Raw genomic sequence first — 6,129 nt, 5'->3', positions numbered from 1 at the left:
CTATCTCTCACTCTCTGCTCTTTGAATTGAGAAAGCTCCTCGGATGAGGAGCGAAACGTCTTCTGTTACAAATAAAGTCCAGTTGTTTTTGTATTGAACGCTTTTTGAATTCATCATGTCCTGGATGACTGAGAATTTTCACCAGCACAAGCTGGAGCAATGTTTGCTGGCTTATCACTTAAACATGCAAAAGTAATTATTTTACCTGATTAAGTTTCTTTTCATTTTCTTTACTTTCTCTTGTCTGCTGGACTTACAAAAGCTACTCTAAGCAAAGATGTTCTTGAACATAGATTAGAAAAAGTGTCCTAAGGCAGACACAAAAATCAACTAACAGCTCAAGATGAACGGATGTGCAGATCACTCACCAAGGTTTACCTCTCCATTTTTATATCAAACAGAAGTTTGACAGCATGGCCAGACATCAAGATTGTTGATGCTTCAACAGTCTTAGGGTCTGAACAAACTGGATCATCTCACCCAGTTTGAAGTTCAGTTACACAGCATTACAGTCTCTTGTTAGACGAATTGAAAAAATAAAGTTTGTTAAAGCAGAAGCACACATAAAATCACCAGTATAGTTTCATGTTTTTATATTTCAAAAGATTGCACAATCAAATATATGGATTTTATTCCTGCATAAATCAGGGTTTTTATAAGCTTTAGGAGAATGTATGTAAACAATTTGTTTTTACTGATTAGATGTCCAATAGCGCTTGGAATTTTAAAAAACCTCATCCAAACAACATCAAGAATCATCAGGGCAGGATGACTTTAAGAGAGAACAGTTGCTGTCAGATAGGTCAGAGGTCAAAAGGAGGCCATAATAAGAAGGATAATGTGAATTTTGTCCCTAATTTAAAATCCAGCTGGCCCGGCAATGGAGGAGGGGGCATACCAAAGAGACCATCTCATCACAAGCAGAACTGGTTTGTTCCACTTACTTTGGAGTAAGCTGTTGTGGGAAGAATCCGTTTTGTTGTGTTTCTTTGGCTGATGAAGCCTTCCGGATCGAAGGCGAAACGTTTCAGCACAAAAAAAGAAATTGTCCAGATGACCTGACTGAAAAATGTTGGATTGTATACCTGAAATATTGAGCACCAACTTTGTTCTAATTTAAATTATTTTATTTATCTTATGAAGTCAGCACTACTTAAAGTTTTGTGGATACATGACTTAATGATATATGACTTTTTATTAGTCTAGCTACGTTACTAAAAGGCAACCTGGGTTTTATTTTCTGCTCTATTATAGATAAATATTTTCAAAGCTTTATGAAGGTCTTTCTTGTATAGCAGGCTATCTCTTCAGGTTAAATAAAACTCTTCCATGTTAGTGGAGCACCATTTTCTTTCTAACTTTATAGATGTTTGTTTTAAAGTACACAACTCTGAATTAAGCCAGGGAGCCAGCATCCTCTGACTGACTGCTTTCTTTTTACAGGTGCTGTTTTATCAAGTGTTGTTTGCTTTGAAGCTGTATTATCAACACGACAATCTAATTTGCATCCCTGTTGCATTACTCTGCAAGACAGAGTAAAATATTAATGGAGGAGATCCAATGGAGAAGAAATGGAATGGGATCAGAAGGGAAGTCTACAGCACCCTCAGATTGATGCTAAAGGACAACAAAAAAAAAACATCCCCGTTTAAATTTATTAGGGAGAATGAACACAAACAGGTTTAATCAGTTTTGTATATGTTCAAATTCTACACATATTTGAAAATAATTGAGTAAATCTGGTATATGAACCAACACAAAATATTTCCCACTGCTTATTTCTAGAATTCTAGAATTGTGCCGCTCAAGGTGGCTGCATGTTGGAGCAGCTCTGTTACTTTCATTCTGAGATTTTGCTTTTGGAAACTTTAATTCCTCTTTTTCTGGATGTAAATCACATTTTTTGGATAATTGTTTCCTCTGGTATCGGACGCTGTGCAGCCGGAAGGATTTTTACAGAGATTTTTTTGGTTTTGGACATTTGTTATGATGCGTAACCATGGCAACAAGGCAGTTTTCTACAACAACAGCAGCTGATTAACATCTCAAAAGCTCAAATAATTTCTCAACTATGGCCCCAACTCTCAAATGAGTTGAAAAGGATGTTATGTGGACGCATTCTCATCTACCTGCCAGCTGTGCTCGAGTGCCTGACTACTGAGATCCTGGAACTAGCAGGAAACACGGCTCATGACAGCGGAAAGACAGGATCGTCCCTCAGCACCTACAGTTGGCTTTCTGCAGTGACGAGGAGCTCGGCAGACTGCTGGGAGGAGTGGCCATCGCTCTGGGAGGAGTTCTGCCCAGCATTCAGGCGGTCCTACAGTCCAGGGGAACCGAGAGGCCAGCCGAGTCTGGAAGGACTGATCGGACGGCATCTGCAGCCAGTTTCTTAGGATCCACTGAGGGATGGACCTTTACAAGAGCCATCAGCATCTATAACATCTCTTAATGAAATGAGGATAACGAGTTACAACAACAAAATAATTTCCCTCTGGGATTAATAAAGTATTATTGAATTGAATTGAATTATTTAAGACTAAGTTCTAGAATTGTGCCGCTCAAGGTGGCTGCATGTTGGAGCACCTCTGTTAATTTCATTCTGAGATTTTGCTTTTGGAAACTTTAATTCCTCTTTTTCTGGATGTAGATCACATTTTTTTGGATGATTGTTTCCTCTGGTATTGGATGCTGTGCAGCTGGAAGAATTTTTACTGAAACCTTTTTTAGTTTTGGACATTTGTTATGATGCGTAACCATGGCAACAAGGAAGTTTTCTACAACAACAGCAGCTGATTAACATCTCAAAAGCTCAAATAATATCTCAACTACAGCCCAAAATCTCAAGTGAGTTGAAAAGGATGTTCTGTGGATGCATTCTCATCTACCTGCCAGCTGTGCTCGAGTGCCTGACCACTGAGATCCTGGAACTAGCAGGAAACACGGCTCATGACAGTGGAAGGACAGGATCGTCCCTCGGCACCTACAGTTGGCTGTCCGCAGCGACGAGGAGCTCAGCAGACTGCTGGGAGGAGTGCATCACTCTGGGAGGAGTTCTGCCTGGCATTTGGGCGGTCCTACAGCCCGAGGGGAACTGAGAGGCCAGCCGAGTCTGAGTGGACGGATCGGACGGCATCTGCAGCCAGTTTCTTAGGATCCACTGTGGGATGGACTTTTACAAGAGATCCTTCCTGTCTACAGCCATCAGCATCTATAACATCTCTTAATGAAACGAGGATAACGAGTTACAACAACAAATAATTTCCCTTTGGGATTAATAAAGTATTTTTTAATTGAATTGAATTAAAACCCACAAAACGTGGGTAGAGCAACAGAAGGTCATGATTGCAATGTTATTGATCCTGTGTGTTCAAATTATACTGCAAATAGAAATATGCATTTCACTGTATTTATTTAGCATTGTTGCTGTTTGGTTCTTACAAATTAGTACATAATCCTAGTGCTCCTTATCGCTTAGTTCTCTTTCTGTTTTGTGTTGCTCTCTTGTCGTCCTCTTATTTTGCCGTTAATATATATATTTTTTGTAAAATAAGTCCTCATGTTATCCTGCATCCTTGGGTCTATCTAAAACCAATATGTAACATATGTCTCTGGTTGTCTTGTAGTCTGATTTTACACCTTTACTTTAAAACCAAACAAGCACCCAAAAACATGTTTGACAAGTATATTTTGTGTGTGAAGTGAAGTCAGGTCCTCTGGACAGTGTATTTTTGTTGAAACACAAGTTCTAGAATTGCGCCGCTCAAGGTGGCTGCATGTTGGAGCAGCTCTGTTACTTTCATTCTGAGATTTTGCTTTTGGAAACTTTAATTCCTATTTTTCTGGATGTAAATCACAATTTTTTGATGATTGTTTCCTCTGGTATTGGACGCTGTGCAGCTGGAAGGCTTTTTACTGAAACTTTTTTTAGTTTTGGACATTTGTTACGATGCGTAACCATGACAACAAGGCAGTTTTCTACAACCAACAGCAGCTGATTAACATCTCAAAAGCTCAAATAATATCTCAACTACAGCCCCAAATCTCAAATGAGTTGAAAAGGATGTTCTGTGGACACATTCTCATCTACCTGCCAGCTGTGCTCGGGTGCCTGACTACTGAGATCCTGGAACTAGCAGGAAACACGGCTCATGACAGCGGAAGGACAGGACCGTCCCTCTGCACCTACAGTTGGCCGTCTGCAGCGACGAGGAGCTCGGCAGACTGCTGGGAGGAGTGACCATCACTCTGGGAGGAGTTCTGCCCGGCATTTGGGCGGTTCTACAGCCCGAGGGGAACCGAGAGGCCAGCCGAGTATGGGTGGACGGATCGGACAGCATCTGCAGCCAGTTCCTTAGGATCCACTGTGGGATGGACCTTACAAGAGCTCCTTCCTGTCTACAGCCATCAGTATCTATAACATCTCTTAATGAAATGAGGATAACGAGTTACAACAAATAATTTCCCTCTGGGATTAATAAAGTATTTTTGAATTTGAATTGAATTTGAATTTGAAATGTTTTCTTTTTTCATCTAAAGGCTTCATCAGTCCAAGGAGCCACAACAAACTCAGTCTTATAAACAGCACCTTCACATTGTGGCTCAACCGGACATCACTGGACTGATGAAGGCTTTTGGATGAAACAGGAAACATTTCAACAAAAATAAACCATCCAGAGGGCCTGATGTAGCTTTGATGGATTTTTCTACCTGGATTATTGAGCATAAACTTTGATATATTTTGTGTTATTTGCTAAATTTTGCTTTGACATAACCAAGTTTGGAATCTCATGTGATTCTGTATCATTACAGAACTGTGGACTCACTGAATCTTTGGGGAAATTTCACTCTCATTCGTACTCAAAAAGAAACTGTTGTATAAAATAGAGTCCCTGTAAAAGAAACACTATTACATTGACGCAAATTGTTTCAAATCTCTGCAGTACTTACTGTTCTATTCTGTAACTTGTTTCTAAGACCCATCTGAAATTTGGTGTTTCTAAAAAGTATTAAAACTGAGGATGTTTTTAGTAAACTGTGTAGGTACAGACAGCCACAATGCACAAAAATCCATGTGACTAAGCAGGACGAGAAAGAAACAAAAGCTGTAGCTTACAATAGCAAATTAAAATATTTTTCATTTGCAGTGAAACTAATGAACCATATAGAAAATTAACATGAATCTAAAAAGAAAAGTTAAGCAGATTTCTGTATAAAAATATCAAAGGCACACTGACTTTATTACAGTAATTAGTTTGACATTTAAAAAAGTCCTGTAAATTTGGACGCAAAATGAAAATATGTAAGCCACATACCAAATACACAGCTTTAAATAATTTATCAAAATATGGGAGATACAATGATATGCAGTTTATTTTTTCTTGTAACTGAAGTTCATCTTGTAAACCTAAAAGAAAATAAGCACATATTTTAGAACATTTAAGTTGAATAATGTGAATATACTAATTCATTATTTGTAACAGATGAAAGTCCTAAAATAATTAAACAAAAGATTAAATACACACTATCCTGATGCATGCTCAATAATCCAGGTAGAAAAATCTAAAAAAGTTAAATCTGGTCCTCTGGACATTCAAAAAAAAAAAAAAAAAAAAAGCAAATCAACAAAAAAAAATGTAGAAACGTTTCGTCTCTCATCCGAGAGACTTCCTCAGTCTGAGGAGCTGTATTCAGCTCAGTCTCTTAAATAGCACCGTCTCAGGGTGGATCAACCAGTTTTGCTGCTGACAAAACTGCTCACAGAGCAGACAGCGTCCCCACTAGCTCAGGAGCCAGGCAGAAGGAGAAATCCCACACAAGACAGGCTCTAGAGCAATGTGGATATCCTAACTGGGCCTTCCTGAAAGCAGAGAAGAAACCCAAACAAGACTCCAGTCAGCCAACAGGTGAAAAGGAAGAACCCAGACCCAGACCAGTGGTCATTCCATATGTTGAAGGAGTATCAGAGAAACTGAGACGTTTATTTTCTAAACATAACGTCCCAGTGGCTTTTAAACCCCAAAATACATTACGGCAAAGACTGGTTCATCCCAAAGATCCAGTCCCCCGGCACAAACAGAGCAATGTTGTGTATGCTGTTCAGTGTCAGGAGGGCTGTGATCACTCTTA

The sequence above is a fragment of the Nematolebias whitei genome, chromosome 7 (genome assembly GCF_014905685.2).
Source record: "Nematolebias whitei isolate Nwh7 chromosome 7, NemWhi1, whole genome shotgun sequence".
Taxonomy (NCBI): domain Eukaryota; kingdom Metazoa; phylum Chordata; class Actinopteri; order Cyprinodontiformes; family Rivulidae; genus Nematolebias; species Nematolebias whitei.
This window is presented reverse-complemented; position numbering follows the sequence as displayed.